The sequence below is a fragment of the Anas acuta genome, chromosome 3, assembly GCF_963932015.1.
Source record: "Anas acuta chromosome 3, bAnaAcu1.1, whole genome shotgun sequence".
Lineage (NCBI taxonomy): Eukaryota > Metazoa > Chordata > Aves > Anseriformes > Anatidae > Anas > Anas acuta.
In genome coordinates, this window is record NC_088981.1 from 22,220,700 (window position 1) to 22,237,183 (window position 16,484).

At 41.0% G+C, this 16,484-nt stretch overlaps 1 long non-coding RNA gene across 6 annotated transcripts in view; it reads right to left on the reverse strand.

Annotated features, from left to right (window-relative positions):
* Window positions 1-16,484, reverse strand: part of LOC137853566 (uncharacterized) — a 176,561-nt gene that overhangs the window by 147,351 nt on the left and 12,726 nt on the right. For 5 of the 6 annotated variants that reach the window (XR_011094577.1, XR_011094576.1, XR_011094578.1 and 2 more), the window contains exon 2: window positions 6,819-7,146. This is a non-coding gene — a long non-coding RNA (uncharacterized lncRNA). Of the gene's footprint in view, window positions 1-6,279; window positions 7,147-16,484 lie in introns of those variants that run through there. The other variant, XR_011094575.1, reaches the window with a different exon arrangement.

Consider the following 16,484-nt stretch of genomic DNA (forward strand, 5'->3'; position numbering starts at 1 on the left):
CACCTTCTCCTTTCCACTTCTTTCCAAGGCCACTTCTTTTTGGGAACCCTTCTAATTGTCTTTCTTTTCTTTCCAGTCCCTCTAGCCTCTGTTTTTCCTAATCTAAATAGGTTAGTGCAGAAGCACAACATGTGATCAGCCTCCTTTATTGCTGGTTCTGTCTCAGGCTTGTTTATTAATTGAAGGATTGGGGACATTAATTGGGGGATCTGTAGTGTGCCATTATTTTCAGTCCAAGATGTTATCAAATTTACAACCAGAGAGTTATTGATAGCAGCTAGCAATTAGCAGCTTTCTGCTTAAGAGCTTGAAAGTTCAATTTCAGACATTCACACATACACACACAATTATCTGCTGGTTGTTTGCATTCACAGTTTAAGCTATTTTTTCACCTAAGAAATAAATATTTTAGCCGCTTTGAGACAAACTGAAACCTGCAGATCACTTCTACTTATGAGCCGTTTCCCCCAAGAGACCAGCAGGGTAGCTAGATTAGGTAACATGTCATCCTCTAGTTTTAGTGAACTCCCCACACACGCTCTGGAATCAGTTAAGAAAGCAAATTGCCTTAATTCAAAATGCACTAAAGTCTGCGGATGGATTTCTGCACTGCAAACAAGCAGATCAAGCCCTCAGCGAGGGCTGTCACACTGAACGTGCTGTTTTTGTCTAGCCTGCTCACACCAATAGCAGCAGTAAAGTATTGGCAAGGCAGCACAAAAACGAGAGCCCTGATTTATTTTGATTTGTTCATGTCTCAACAGGAAAGAAGCAATTAAAGATATCACAAGAGTATTCCCAAATGAATTTTAAAAAAGTTTTGAGACTGGTTAAACATTTTATTCCCAAGCTGACAAGGTATTCTTAATGGCTCACGATAGGAAGATTTAATGGCTTATGTAAAACCAAATGACAGTCAGAAAAATTAGAAAAGCTGTAGGCCTTCTGCAGGACCTATTTTGTTCTAGCTAGATCAGCAGACCTAATAAAACTTTCTGCCTCATATCCTCAGGCTACTAGAACTGTAAGAACACAATTATTCTTAATAACTTAACATCTTGCCAACACTGGGAATCAGACTTCACGACATGTTGCCTTTTAGAAAGGAGACATAAACAGAGGAATCATGCTTTGGAAGACTTAACCTGCCATTTACACGTCAGGAGAGGTATTTACATGGAAATTCAGAGCTATCCAATGGTATTCAGTTCATTTGATAAGTATAACTTAAAGTTCTCAAATGTGAAAATAGACAGTATAGCTGGTTTCACTGCTTTTTTACCCAATAGATTAAAAGACTCAATCTGTTGAGTTTATCAGTAGCAGAAACTTTCATTAGCTTACAAATAACCGTACATTATATGCACTCAGAGAAGAGGCCACTTTGCCCTGCAGCTTCCATCTGTCAAGCTACAGCCTGAGCACTGCAATATCCAAACAGTTCAGAAATCTCTCTGAATACAGCTCATCTCATGGAGAGAGGGGATATTGCATTATCCCTAGTTTGCAGGTAAGGAAGTCAGGCAAGGAGAGATGGTTGATCAGCCCACAGACATCTAAGGTCTGCCTAAAACTGCTGTAATCTAAGAACTGCTGTAATTTGAACTTTACTTATCTGAACCCCAAGATAACAATCCTCAGTCCTGAACACTCCCTCCTGGTGGATGGTCTTTGTCCTCCACAATTCACTTATGCAGGCCCTCTTCCTACCTTGCTGACAGAATTATCCATCCTGTTACTTGTCCTTTCTTCATGAAGAACTGATGAAATGTCTCCAGAGCTAAAAATCCCCCAAACATAGCTATATACAGCACAGACAGTCACAGCTAATGGTCTTGCAGTAGGACAAACAAAAAACATCAGGACAAGGAAAAAAGGTTATCTGCAGTTGTGCACATCCCTGTCTCTTTAATTACAGCAGCCAGGATGTGAACAGATGCTTACTGCACCCGGCAGCCCTATGATTCAGGCAAACTTAGCTATTAGCAAATCCTTTAGGTAGCTAGCTGACTCAGGCAAACAAGATGTGCAAATTCCCCCCAGCTGATTAACCACTGGGTTTGCACAGGCTTGACTTATTCACCACAACTGTTGGAGACACGAATGTCCTCATCTGACAGCCCTGTCCCCAGTTACATCATTGTTTTTGTCAGCATTCACAGACATCTTGCCTGGCATTGGGAGAAGTTTCCCCAAATTTGTAAGTGAGAAATTTCCACATGAAATGAATCACAGGTTACAGTTATTCAAATCATAAAAAATGGGAAGGGGAATGGGAAGGAAAAGGGAAAGGCTGTGGGCTACAGTGAGAGCCAGACTGCAGTTCTCTAAATAAATGCCATGGATTGATGCACTGCTTACAGACATCTCAGTTATGAGGCCTGGCCTCCCAAGGAAACAAAATCCACATCAATTTTCAATAATATCTAAACAGCATGTGAATTCAATTTCTTTAATTATCAACCCTGTGTTCCTGTTGTGGTGTCTCTTTTCAGCTTGTACAGGCTCTTCATCAGTCATCACTTACAGAGCTGATGTGACAACACATCCACTGGCTACTGCTCCCAAACCATCTCCAGTTTTACACCTTCTAGAAAGATCCTCCCCAGATCCCACGCTGCACCATGCACCTACCTCTTGACAGCCTCTCCTGCACCAAATGTGCACAGACACTTCTAGATAAACAGAAGCAATCCTACAGTCCTTCATCTCACATCACATCTGTCTGTGGCTGCTCCTGCCATATCTTGTAGAATGACCTCTCCCTCTGCATCCATAGAAACAACCCCCCACCTGATAATAAGGAGACTTTCATAACCCACGTGTTAATGAAGAAAAACAGAAATGGAAGCAAGCATAAATGCCTTTTTCCTTACTTGCTTTTAGGGTGCCACAGAATTTACCTTCAGCTCTGACTGGATGGATCTGAACGCTGAAGAGGTAGGAAATGAGCTTTGGGGTGCCTGTTGTAACAAAATAAGCATTATGTTTAGAGCAGAAATGATGGAAGAATGAAGTCAGGCTAACTGTCAAAGCTGAAGTTCCCCACTGTTTTACAGGTTTTTGAGGCATCACAGCTAATTCTATGAGAGTTCTGGACTCAGGCCCTGAGAACGGTAGCACAATGAAGAGTGCAAGACTGAAAGACGATCAAAGACAAGAAGTCTCTTCCTACAGGCATAGTAAATAGGCTCTAGATCAGATCCAGGGCACAAGGAGCTAGAAACCCATTCCCTCAAAATCTCTACTTGTCATCCAACGTTGCTTCTATCTAGCAGAAAGTCATAAAGGCATTTGTGAGTCACTGAAGCTAAAGGGTCGATGGAGTCCATTTGCCTGGAAAACAAAGATTTGCTTTTGCTGGTGAAAAAGGGTAAAAGGGGAAAGCAGGAAGAAACCCTTTTTGCTACTGTGAAATAAAACACTCTGGACCAATGACAGGAGCAAAAGAGAAAACAGCATTACCAGTCATCTCTCTGGAAAAAAAAAAACTCATCTTGCATATGCAAATGCAGTGCCTGGCAGTGACTTTTTGGATTAGGAGATTGTAGCATCACTATAACCCCTTATCAAATAGTTTCCAAATGATTTCCCAGGTCCCAAGGAACCAAGACAAATATTTATCATCAGTGCCCAGCACTAATACTCAGAGCATTTCAGCACTCTGAATATTTAACAGGAGAAATGACATTAATAATTATAATAACTCCACAGATTCTTAGCCCTGCTAAAATAAACTGTATGATATACTGTCCTATTATAATACAAAGACTTTGAAGTTTTCTATTTTCTCCCGGTGCCTGGAGCACTAACCTCCTTCTGAATGATAGGGAGGTCAGATAGTGAGGGGAGGATCTTGTAAAACGCTAAAGCTATGAGAGCTGAGGGTGCTTAGCACTCTTCAGAGTGCAAACAAACAGGTATAGAAAAAATAATAAATGAAAGAAATTTAAGTTACTGTTCAATCCTTACCTGGGCAGTTTTAGTGGTGTGTATTGGATTTTTACTGCAGAAGAGCCAAGCAAAAGTGTACAGGTATTTGCCCCTGTAGAATCCCACTGCAGAATTTGCTGTGTAATGAACTTTTTGCCCATGCCCAAGGTGGACATGAGCAGCAAGGGTCAGCCTAACTGAACAGCAGTGCTGACATCACGGTAAAAAATGAGAGAGGAAAGGAGAGTACTAAGAGGCTAGGATGGGCCTTCAAAGTAAAGCTGAGTGATTTCATATTTAATCTAATGGGCAGTGCAGGGAGAAACACAAATAGAGAAGTGACAGAGACAAAGGGACAGACTGGGAAAGTCTGCTTGATGGGAAAATTTCAATAAAAAAAAAAAAAACAGGTAAAAGGGGCCAAAGAATGCTGTAACTGAGAAACAAGGAGTTACGTGGTGGGGTGTGACTTCACTGGAAATTTTAAACAGGCTGAATCAAGGCTCAGACACAGACCTGTCCTGTTTTGTAATACCCAAGACAAGAAGAAACCATCTGTGCTTACAAATCTAACAGACAGGGATCAGTGCCCTGCACAGGGATCAAACCCAAAGCAGTACACAAGTTGAAGAGCTTGCAGGGGAAGATGAAAAGCTCCATGTAAATAAGGTTCTGCTTGAGCTAGGCTTGCATCTAGACTTGTATCTGTGACAGTATCTGTGACAGGGTGACTAAAACTGCAGCCTGGGTAGAAGATCAGCATGGAGGTAGATCTGTGAAAGCAGAGTGCCTACAGTTTATGCAGCATATTCCTTTTAGTCCATTTATAGAAATTAAGAGAGAGAAGGAAAGAGCAGACAACCGTGCATCTTCCCAACAAGCACAGAGGGTAGCAAGGGAATAAATTCCCTCACACTGTCCTGTAACTGAAGAACCAAGATCTTGGGGGAAGACATGCCAAAGAAACAGCAGCCCTGCAGACCAAAGAGCACCAACCCAGAAGCAAACAGGGTTTAAAATGTTTTTGTTTCCTCTATGACTCACCAGGCCATTCCAGACCATGTACTGGTACAAGACATTATGCGTAACAGTCCGGAGATCACTCTGAAAACTCACCAACACCGACCACACAATAAAGAGCAGTAGATTAAGAATCTGAACCCAGCCACCTTTTCCCCAGCAATGACCCCATCCAGCAGCGGAGAGAAGATGGTCACAGAGACACCACCACAAAGCTGTGGGCTACCCTCTGCAGAATGCAAGTTCTCTGCAAGAGGAAATCTCAGAAGAAGAAGGATGCTAGGGTAACCTTTACACTGCAGTCTTGCTCTAAACACTTCCAAAGCCCGATGGCACCAAAGCCCACACATAAGCACATCAGTAGAGAAAGTGAAAAGCACTAAATGAAATGAATTTAAAAAAAAAAAAGGAAAAATTAAGTTTGAATTGCACCTATAACTGATATAGATGTTATTGCGGGGGGTTATGGGTTGATCTGTGTTGTTTTTTTTTTGTTTTTTTTTTTGTTTTGTTTTTTTTTTAATGTGGACTGTTCTATTTCTTCTCTGTTTTAAAAATGGTTTCTATCAGCACATACGACTCATTGATTACCGGGTGTGCTATTTCACTGTAGCAGGTTATTCCCCATAATGGATATAGCCGTAAATTGCTTTCTTGTTAGATTTGAGCTTTTTCCCCACTCCTCCTGTTTTAAAAAAATGAAATTTTAAAGGGAATCATCAGCTTGTGACACACCTAAATGCACACCTACAAAAATGTTCTTAAGGGAACTGAGAGTTAAAAAATAAAAAAAATTACACAGTTGAGAGAAAGAGCAGCGTTTGCAGTTATCCAAAAGGGCATATGCTAATCAGCAGCTGGAATCAAAGAGGTTTTGTCACACCCCTTCTCAACACATTGCAACACCAACTAACTTAGGAAGCTGTTCCTCCAAAGCTGTACAATTCCCCAGCTTCCACTGGAGTCAGTGATAGCTGTAACCTCTCACAGATACAGCCCTCAGCCACATATACTTATAATATTTTAATAATTCAGTTTAAATAAACTTTTAAAAAAAAAAACAATTTTTGCATATTCCATAAGGATTAATTACTAACTTGGTTTCTTACTCAGCATTTCTGAATTCAGAGATTTTAAGCATGGAACTCTGAATCAGCAGCTACTCACAGGATACACCCAGCCATTTTGAAGAATAAATATTTAAGATCTTTTTTCAACATAGAGATTTCACATTATAAAATGTACCAGAAATAACCTTGTGCTCAGCAGAAAAGAACTGCTTGTGTAACCATACTGAGGAAATAAAAACTACATAGCCAGGTGAACTGCATGTGAAAATAAATTTATACTAAATGGCCACACTGACAGCTCTCAAAGTTCTAGCGGACAGTGTTACTCAGTTCTCTCAGCTGACCCTACTCAAAATCCAAGCAGTGAATAATAGGTTTTCTACAGATCTGCCTTTATCTTCTCATCTTATCCAGCAAGGGAAGTGAGCTTTTTACTTTCTTATTTTTAAGGCCATAATTTCAAGATACATCCCATGAAAGCATCCTGAGAGCATTGAAGCTTTCCATATCTGTGCATCAACACTTTACTTCAGTAAATGTCACGACTCTTCGTTTTTCCTCCATGTCAGATGGGCCATGTAACTTTAAGGGTGTCATCATTTCATCTTTACATGAATGGATCATACTCTCCTTTCATCCATTTCTCAGACTTCTGGATAGCTCAGATTCCTTCAAATTCCCTTATTACAATACCCTGTGCTCCAAAAGACTCTCTTCATTGTTCATTAATAATTTATCTTCACAAAGTTGGTCATGTTCTTCCCCTTTTTCCATACCTCTAAGTATAACTCCTACCTTTTGGATGTCAACGCATTGTTGATACAAAGGGAAAAACCTTCCTCTTTTCTCACATGACTTCTATGAGCAAGTGATGTTCTGTTTTATGCCAGCATTCCAATGCACACACAGTTCTCCCAAGAAGTCTCTTGATACGCAGGTAAGCCATACTGCTTATGACACGTCAAAACTTCCAGTTCCTTTTATTTATTTCTTCACTTCAAAGTAGTCTTCATCTAAGACACAATTTGTTGTAGGCATTATTCCTACCATCTGCTGTGCTGATATAAATTTTCCCTTTGGATCTTCAAAATTCCATCCTTTTAAGACCTTTAATTTTACGTTACTGGGGTTAGAGAGAGAGAGAAAGGTTTACAAGTTATGCCTTGGTAAAACACGCTTACCTCCAGTCCTTCCTACATAAGCAACAGGTTATAAAAAGTCTAACTCACACGCAGTATTTTTGCCTACCTGTTCAATGTCATTAGAATGTTAACACTGCTGTTGACAGGCGGTGTTACCAGCAATAGGCCAAGTGGAAACATTAATGTGACAGTTTATTAATCAATTCTGTCTCACGAAACTTAATGTAACATAAAGAAGCATTAATAAATGCCTGATGTGTTAATATACATCTTTCACACTGAGATGTACAACTATTCTACATTTCTTGGCAGTTTTAGTTCAGGCTGCTAACACTTTTTGGAAGATAATATTCTTACTAAATGTATTAATGGTTTAAGTTTGGTTTATGTTTGGATTTAATTTGCAATGAAGTTCACTACTGTTGAAAGGTGCTGGTTTTAAGGATATTTGTCTTAAATATATTGGCTGTCAGATGTGAAACAGGATTCAGCTTCAGCAGTACTTCATAAGGTACTTGCTGGTTTGTCAACTTCTGAGAAACAATACTAATGAAAAAATAACATGGAAAATAACAACCATGAGAAAGAGGCACCTTCCAGATGGGAATTCAGCCACCCAAAATATTTTTGTGTTGACTACAGAGAAAGCTCAAGACAAATTTTCACTCCTTGAGTACCCTGACTCCAGCTCCTTAGGCTGGCAATATTTACAGCTCCATGCAGGGTAGCCCCATTCCCACTCCCATGCTGCCCCTTCTGTTGTGCTGACACGAGGCTGTGCCTCCACGTGGGAAACCGATGGGAGAACTGGGTTAAAACAAGGCCATTCTTCACACAGCCACAAAAACCCTTGCAGCACCAGAAGGAAGGGAGCTGTGCAGGAGTGAATGGCCAGACAGAGTTTGGGCTGTTTCTTCCAGTAGCTCTGCTGGCTTCTTCCCTGATTAAAGAGCTCATGAAACCCTGATGTCTGTTTACTGCCTAAAATCAGACACAATGAGTCCAGATCTTTTTTTCTTTTTGTGGTACATACACAGACTGAAGTAGAACCGTAAGGTTCAGCTTGGACAACATTTTAATATGGGGTGATAGAGAAGCAGGCTAGATAACGCTTGTCACATTCTTTGTAATGCTTGCATGCAGATGTTCCATATTAAAAACTAATATTTACTGAAATACTTTCAAAGTTGCATCAGAGCCCCTCAGAGTGTGTTAAAAATAAGCACATGCAAAATATTACATTTAGCTGGGAGCCAGATTCCTGCACCAAGGCTACAAACAGCTATACAACTGTTTCTCCGCTAGCATGATGAGCCAAATCAACCCCCTTCATCTGAGCACCTCTGAACTCCGGGGCTGTTTTTATCTGAAACGAAATTTGGCCGAATGATTGTTACCCTCCAGTGAGTACATGACCACATAGAGAAAAGTTCACTGCATGATGGGTTTATTACATAAAGTAATGTAATAAACTGTGATCTCAATTTAATAGCTCTGGACAAATTTGCCTGTTTGTTCAATGGAGCGAACTCTTAACCTCTGCTCATTTACAAGGATCCAAGATCCCTCCACACTACACAGAACGATACATGTTGCCTCAGCAATTTGTTAAGAAGTATTTGTTTCCCCTAATAAGTAATAATAAAACAGCACATGTGGTTCTGATAAGAATGAGCTAAATAGGATGGCCTTGAATTCCTATCTGATTAAGAGGCCATCATATGACAAATACAGCAGAACCAAGTATCTGCCTAAAAACCAGGGAAAGCACTTGATTTACAGCACTAAGTGGATGCCTGCCATGATTTTCACACACTTTGCTATCTTGGCTGACCTCTCCCAGACTTATTTTCTGCACACCAACAGATTTCACATGTTTTTAAATATGGTGACAACTGGGAATTCATAAATAATCCATCTCCACTGAAATATAACTACCAAGTCTGAGCAGTTCCGGCTCCAGGCTTGCTCTGCAGCAAAAGCCAGACTGCTCAAGTTTGGAGCATCTCTCCACATTCTGCAGCCACACTGCTAAAGTGACTCCACTTGCACTCTGCTGCCCAGATGTGGACAGCTCAAACTAAATGCACCTAAACGTGAGCATGATACACTGCCTCTTGACAGGAAAAGCTACAGTCAGACGTGACAGTTCTAGGTAGGTTAACACTGCAGAAAAAAATGCAACAGAGGAAGTGTGTACATCAATACCTTGTTTCAAAAAAAAGCTTGTCAGATTTCTGTATTTTCAACAGGCTTTTTCAGAGTCCTTTATGCCAATGAAGTGGGAATGGCAACCAGCACTGACAGACTGGAGCATCACTCCTACAGTCCAGGGCACATCCCCTACACTCCTCATGCTCTGTCCTGGAAATAGCAAAGCATAGGAGTGTCATTTGCAAAGGGACTACAGATTTTCTGTTTGGATGCTAAATATTAGAAGTCTAGCTTGTTGGCAATACTGCTGTTCATTCTTGCCTCACAAATTGTCTGAGCCACGATCCTGGGTAAGAAATCTGATGAAAAACAGGATTCACTCTACAAGCCAAGTTTGTGATTCTAGCATTCAGGATGAAAAGGAAGTCAGAAATAATGTACATATAAGGGAATTTTCACAGTGGAAAGAACACATCAAGAGATATTCTGATCTTCTTACCATTTTCCCTAACTTATTTTTGTCTTCTGAAGCTTTTTAGGTTTGGTTTTGTCTTGATGTTTCCTGAATATCTACATTGAATGTTATATCCACGCTACTTGCTGCTTATGTTATCTCATCAGATTTATCTTGATCTGAAATCATCACTCACAGGCTGATTGATGAAACCCCTTCCCTCTGTTCCCCACTCCAAGATAATCAGAAGCCACCATGTTCTGCCTGATTACAACCATACGGCACCATCTGAGGCACTAACTGCAACCAGATTGTTGTTACTTATTCCAGATTCAACAGATTTGTAAATATAATGAAGTTCCACCTTTCTCCCCTGTAAAAGGCATGACATGACTTACTCAAGGGAAGCTGCTCAAAATGCAAAACCATCCCCCCTCAGTCAGGCGAGGTAGGACTTCTCATTATGCATGAAACTCTTACCATTTTTAATATCTCAGGTGCTCAGAACTACTCAATTTACTTTGAATACTCCATGTCACCCCCATGAAGATGACTTATAAGTGTCCTAAACATTTTTTTTAGTACTTAGGAAAATAATTAAGACCAGCCACCATGGCACCTTCATGTGCAAGAGCCTGGCATGCTGTGGATGTGAAAATCACAGGAGACAGACAAGACCTTTTGGCACAGAGAAAGGGAGTCCTGTTACTCTGTTCCCTCAAACGCACAATTCTTGAACTCAGACACTGGAAAGTCCAAGTCCATCCCCCAGTCTAAAAAGAATCACTTATTTCCCAGGGCTTATCCACCCACCAGTTTTTAATTACTCAAGCAAGGGATTCTTCTACCTTGTGTCCTGGGAAAACGTCTGTTGGTGTAATGAATCTCACAGCTACACAGGTTTCCTATGTACTCAGCCTAAGTTCTTTTGTCTCATTCCATCACTCTAAACACCGCTCTGAAAATGTCTTCTTGGGGCTGTTGACTCCCTTTCTATGCCTTCTAAAAATCACATTTGACTTTCTTATGAGCACGTGGTTCTTTTCTACTGTTAATGTTCTACTTACTGTCTTGGTGGAGGAGAAGGAGCACAGCCCGTCAACTGCCTCTTCTAGGTTTCCTAGTTCTTCTTTCTCCTCCCAGCTCTTCTTTTTTTCTAACTAGCTTTTTTCTAACACCAACTCTTTAAGTAGCACTAACTTTTTTTTTTATTACTCTTATATCCTAATGCTCTTCTATATCTCAATCTTACCTTTCCCTCCTTGGGGGTGGACATTTAGCATGATTTGGATGGAGAGTTGAATACTATATGTCATATATGTTTAGCATGTACTTCATTAAGCTCATTATCATATTCAGCAGTGTTACCTGTAATATTCATTTTACACATAATGAAAAAAGAGGTTTCACTTCAGGTCCTGTGGCCTTCAAGATTCTGTTCTGCCATCAAAACAGGGTCGTCCCCCCAGCACATTCAGCAGCCTCTCACAGCACGCCTGCAGACCTCCATCCACCAAGTTTGTATAGGAGATCAACAAGAACAAGCTGCTCAACTCCCCTTTGCCCAAGGCTGCTGCTTATCAGTGACAATAAAGATCTGACTGTTCTCCACACAGGTACCCAGACAGCGTGAATTATTTTGCCTTCTGACAATCTTGCAATGTAAGCAGAATAGATTCTTCTGACCCCCCCAAAAAAAGCCCTAGGTACCAGCCACTGAGGGACAAAACCAGCAACCACCTCATTTATGGTTCCCCTCCTGCCTGCTCCATACTCACCCTCCAGATAAAAAAAAAAAAAAAAAAAAAAAGCTGCTCTCAGCACCAGCTTTCTGACAAACTCTTGATTCCTTCCCCAACCACCAGACTGCCCTAACAGTTCCCAAGTAGACTGTACCAGGACAACTGAAGATACTTTTCCAGACATTCACTGGCACATTTGGCCTATGACGATCCTACCATGTTGGTAAGGTGTTAAGACATCACCAGAGCCTTCATGTTAGCTTAACAGCACCAGCACAGCCTGCAGCAGAGTTTGAGTACAGAAGGACACAAGGGCACAGAACTATGATGCTACTGCCATCACTGTGGCATCTGAGCCCCTTCTCGCTACACACTAGTGAGCAATTCCTCCCCCTGTGGTCTGTCCCTCCATCCTGTCCCAGAACAAACCACAGTGCAGGAGAAAGTTCTGTTTTGGCAGAGCTCATTCATTTTAATGTGCTCCTTGTCGTGTGTTTGTATCAGTCACAGAAATGTGTTGGAAGAGGGAGCACTCTGGCTTGTAGCTGTTATGTGGAAGATCAAAGCCATCACCAGAAGGACGATTAAGGTAGACCTGTGAAATCTAGGGCAAGGCCAGATGCAGTGAGTGGGTTATAAAACATGCGCTCCTCTACACTCACAAGCTAACCGCGTTGGCTCACTCTCATCTGAGCACTCTCTCCTGTGGAGAACTGTGACAACTCTTGCTGATATATGAAAGCCCACGTGCTAGTGCAGATACATCCACCTACTCCACTGAGCACAGGACAGCTCCAACGGCACAGCCATGTGTTTGCCTGAGTGCAGTTAAGTGCTTTTTAGTACCATATGCATGCACTGGGAACTGTAATGGCTCTTCATGAGACATTTTCCAGATACTTCCTGACTCCTTTGCAGCATAAGCAGCTCTTATTAAGATTTTAATAAATTAGGTCAGTAATTGCAGCAAAAACCCAATGCTCTGATATAGTGCTAAGCTGAAAAAGCACAGGGAACAGCACTTGTCTGGAGCACATCCCAACACTACACAAGGCCACCTCGCACTTAGCAGGGTTAGTACTTGTAAGTCTCTTCAAACTCAGTCTGAAGGTCATGTTCACCCTCTTGAAAAATCCCATGGTGGCGGAAATTGAAGTTGGCTGGGGACAGGCGTGTTTCGTGACTTGATGCCGGTGAACACCATCAGTGACAGGACCGCTCTAGAGAAAGGGCTGCAGTCAGGCAAGGGCAGGCAGGAGTCAGAGGAGCCAGCGAGCTTGTGCACCCAGTCAGCATTGCTACACAACAGGTAGCTCTCAGGAAGGCAAATGTGAAGGGGAGGCACAAGGGTTTGTAAGGGCAAGGTCATGCTCTCCTCTGATCCACTGCATGCCTTATTCCTTGGCTGTGATGGGTCGCAAGGCAGAGAGGCAGACCCTACATCCCACCATTCAATATCGGCTCCCTTCCACTGGGGGAAAATTCTAGAGCAATCTTTTGGATTTCCCATATTTTTCAACTCAGAGCCTGTATCCCAGCCACATCAAGCAGACACTCACCTTAGGATACCTGGCACTTTACTCAACATGGCAACAATACAATGTATATCATGCAAACTAACTGCTGCTGACAGCGAGCTTTATCATGCAAGACAAATTGCCCCAGATAATTGAATACAACAAACATTGTTCCAACACTGTAGAACTTTTTTTTTCCTGTGGGAGGGAGGAAAAAAAAAAAACACGAGTTGAAACAAACACAGAAGTTCTTGCTGCTCTTTGAAATCAAAGATTTCCTTCCTCACAGTGTCTTTCAGAAGAGTCCTAGTGCTGGTGGTAAGAGCATGTACTTCTACAATATAAATATTACTATCAAAATTGGCTGTGAAGCTGCTGCTAACTATTTGCCCTATGCTACACTTCCTCCAACAGCTGCATCTTGCCTTGTTGGCTTGCTAAATTACAATGTACAATCTCCTTTCTATTCCTGCGTGGCACATTGCCTTAACTGCTGCTGAAAAGGGATCCTGGGGGAATGGAAACACTTTCATTCTGCAGCACATATAAATGGTTGTCCATACTAGCTAACGCCTCTGCAACAGAGACTCTTCTTTGCTTGAGGGGATAACAAATATGTACAATCAAATATGACACCATTATGGTTTGTTAATTGGGAAAATTATGAGCTTTTATTTACTACTGCATTGCAAAGAGTAAGAACATTTTTATTCATTTTATATAGGTAGATATTTATACTTTAACCTAATTGTCATAGGCTAATCTTTGTCAGTAGTTTGTTCCTTCTGCTTTCTGTCTTGTTTTCAGATTTAAATCATTCCTCACAGAAAATAACTACTGAGGGGTTTTTGTTTGTTTCTTTGTTTTTAAGATAAAGTAGTCCAATTTTATGGAAGGCTATTCTAGAAGGGTACAAAGAAGGACTTGAGCACTTAAAGGTGATAAAAGTTCTGAGATTTAGACTTCTACCTCCAAACCACCCTAAAAAAATGACAGAGGAGTTTATCTTTTCACTCAGGCTATCAAACATCTCCTCTTTATACAGTTCAAGTTACAGGAGAAGTGGTCAGAATCAGCTTCTGCTGTAAATTTGCAAGATTTCCATTGATACCTCACCGTAAATGGGAACAGAGTTCAAACTGTCTGGAACAACTATAAACTCAGAGAGACCATGCCTCTGACCAGAAAATGTCATTTTTCTAAATGCACATAGTGAAAAGTACTATGAAATATGAAACAGTAGGAGTAAATGTGACATTTCACAATGTAATCCCTTGTCAGGTAAGCAGTTTTAAAAATTCATGCTGTTCAACATGTTGAATATCTTCTAGGACAGAGAATTATTTTTTTTCCCTGCATTAAAGTGTCTGATAATGCCCTCTCTGGCTTTCCTGTCAGTCACCTGCCCTGATATTCCAGTACCTTGCCTTTGCTTTCATCAGTGTGTGACAAAATCAGTTCTTGAGGAAAAACATATTTCAAAAAAAAAAAAAATCACTTCTTCCATTGAGAGCAAGAGCTGGCACCCACGTGTCTACAGTGGATTTTCACCAGCACAAAGCAAACTGCCCTTAAGTGGAATTCTGACTGAGAGGTTGCAAAGTGACAAGGCTGCTTTTAAACTCAAAAAAAAATTGACATCAAAAACATGCAGTTGCAGAATGAATGTAGAGCAAAGCCTGTTGTATTTTATTTTCAAACAAGCTACTTACTTTCTAGGAGAAAAAGAGGAATATAGGTTGAAGCCCCTCCGAAAACACCGACAACAGTGATGGTGATGAAAAGGTCATGTAAAAAATCAGAACAAACTAAACCAAATATTTTCACTGGAGCACTGCCATCACTTGCTCTGTTGTTGATGGCTTACCAGAAATGGGTCCTAATAGTAACTCAAATGCTGGTTTTATTTGAATGTTTGTTTTTTTTTGTGATAATGAGTAACTGATAAGACAATGTAATACAAAGGATGTTCATATTCATTCATGTTGGGTCACAGCCAAATTCAGCTCCATATCTGAACTCCAAAAATACCAAAGTTTAGATATAGCCAGTGTTTTTTTTTTTCCTGTATTCATTCTAATATTAATAAAATTATTTCTAATTTCTATTTCACTTCTGGTTTCTGCTGGGAACTGAGAGAAGTCTTGAAATAGGCATATGTTTTACCAACCATTTGTATACTTAAACAGGAAGGGAAAACACTAAACCCACTAAACCCTGGAATGTGCAACAGGACTGAGTCAGAGTTGCAACTGGAACCTGAGTTTTGTACTTCCGGCCCTTTAGCTATTTTCAACATGTAGCTGTAACACTGAGTTGGCACGAGATTTTGCATTTCTAATATAAGCAATAATTTGACTTCAGTAAGCAAATACAACTCTATTTTCAGGAGTTGTATAGGGACATAAAAGCTTTCCTGTAGCCTTGCTACTACCTAACCACATTTGTTTTGTGGTACAGCAAGAGATGTCTGACCAGGAGAGTCCTCCATGCATTGCAAAATGGTAATAACAGGTGAGAGGGTGAGGAAACTGGGTTCCAGGATTTTCTTCTAATTTAATAAATATTTCCATGAAGGTCTGTTTCCCTCCTCCGTCCAACATTCTGGACTCTTGCCTGAACTTGGCTGCCTCTTGGCAGCATCACTCTGGTGTTGTGGCACTGCACTCTTGCTGGTAAGGACCCTGCATCTCCCAGCCCCCTTTGTGCTGAGGAACAGCCTGCCCCTGCAGCTCCCTGACACTGCTCATGGACTTGAACAGCAGCCCCACAACTTTCCACCAACCTTTGACCCCAGCTAATCCCATACAATGTGCTGAGATCTAGAAGGATCTCAGCATGGTAGCCACCTGGCTCAGGAGGCTTCCTTTCATCCATGACTAAGTTCCCAGGGATTTGCTTTCTCTCCATATAATGAGAAAGGAGAAGGAATGTGGCTGTTGAAAAAAAGGCTGTCAAGTTTTGTATTCACTGAAGCTACCATTACACTGAGATCTAGAGATGAAAACCTCTCTTCTGCTTTCTGGAATAGCGCATCTTAACATCTCTTTTCTTTGGCTATTGCTTAAAAATGACGAAGTACCTCAGAGAGCAAACTAAGAATAGATGATAAAAGCACATTCAGTAAGAATCTTATACCATTTCCCTCTCCCTGTTGGCACTAAAACGACCGTATGCTCTGATCATTTATTTAAATCCTTAAAGCACAATCTCATATGGATATCAGATGAACAATTTTCAACCGAAATCAAACCAGTGGCCCATTACCATCCATTTTAAGACACTGCAGTGGAGAGCACATTCTAAAACAATACAGAAGAGGAAAACCCCTCCCTTTCAGAAATGTGTCTCTCACCAGGTTCATATCTGCTCTGGACTAGGCTCAAGGCGGTGTGAACAAGGAGTCACGATGCCAAAGCAACCACACATCATGACATCCACCAGAACGCTAT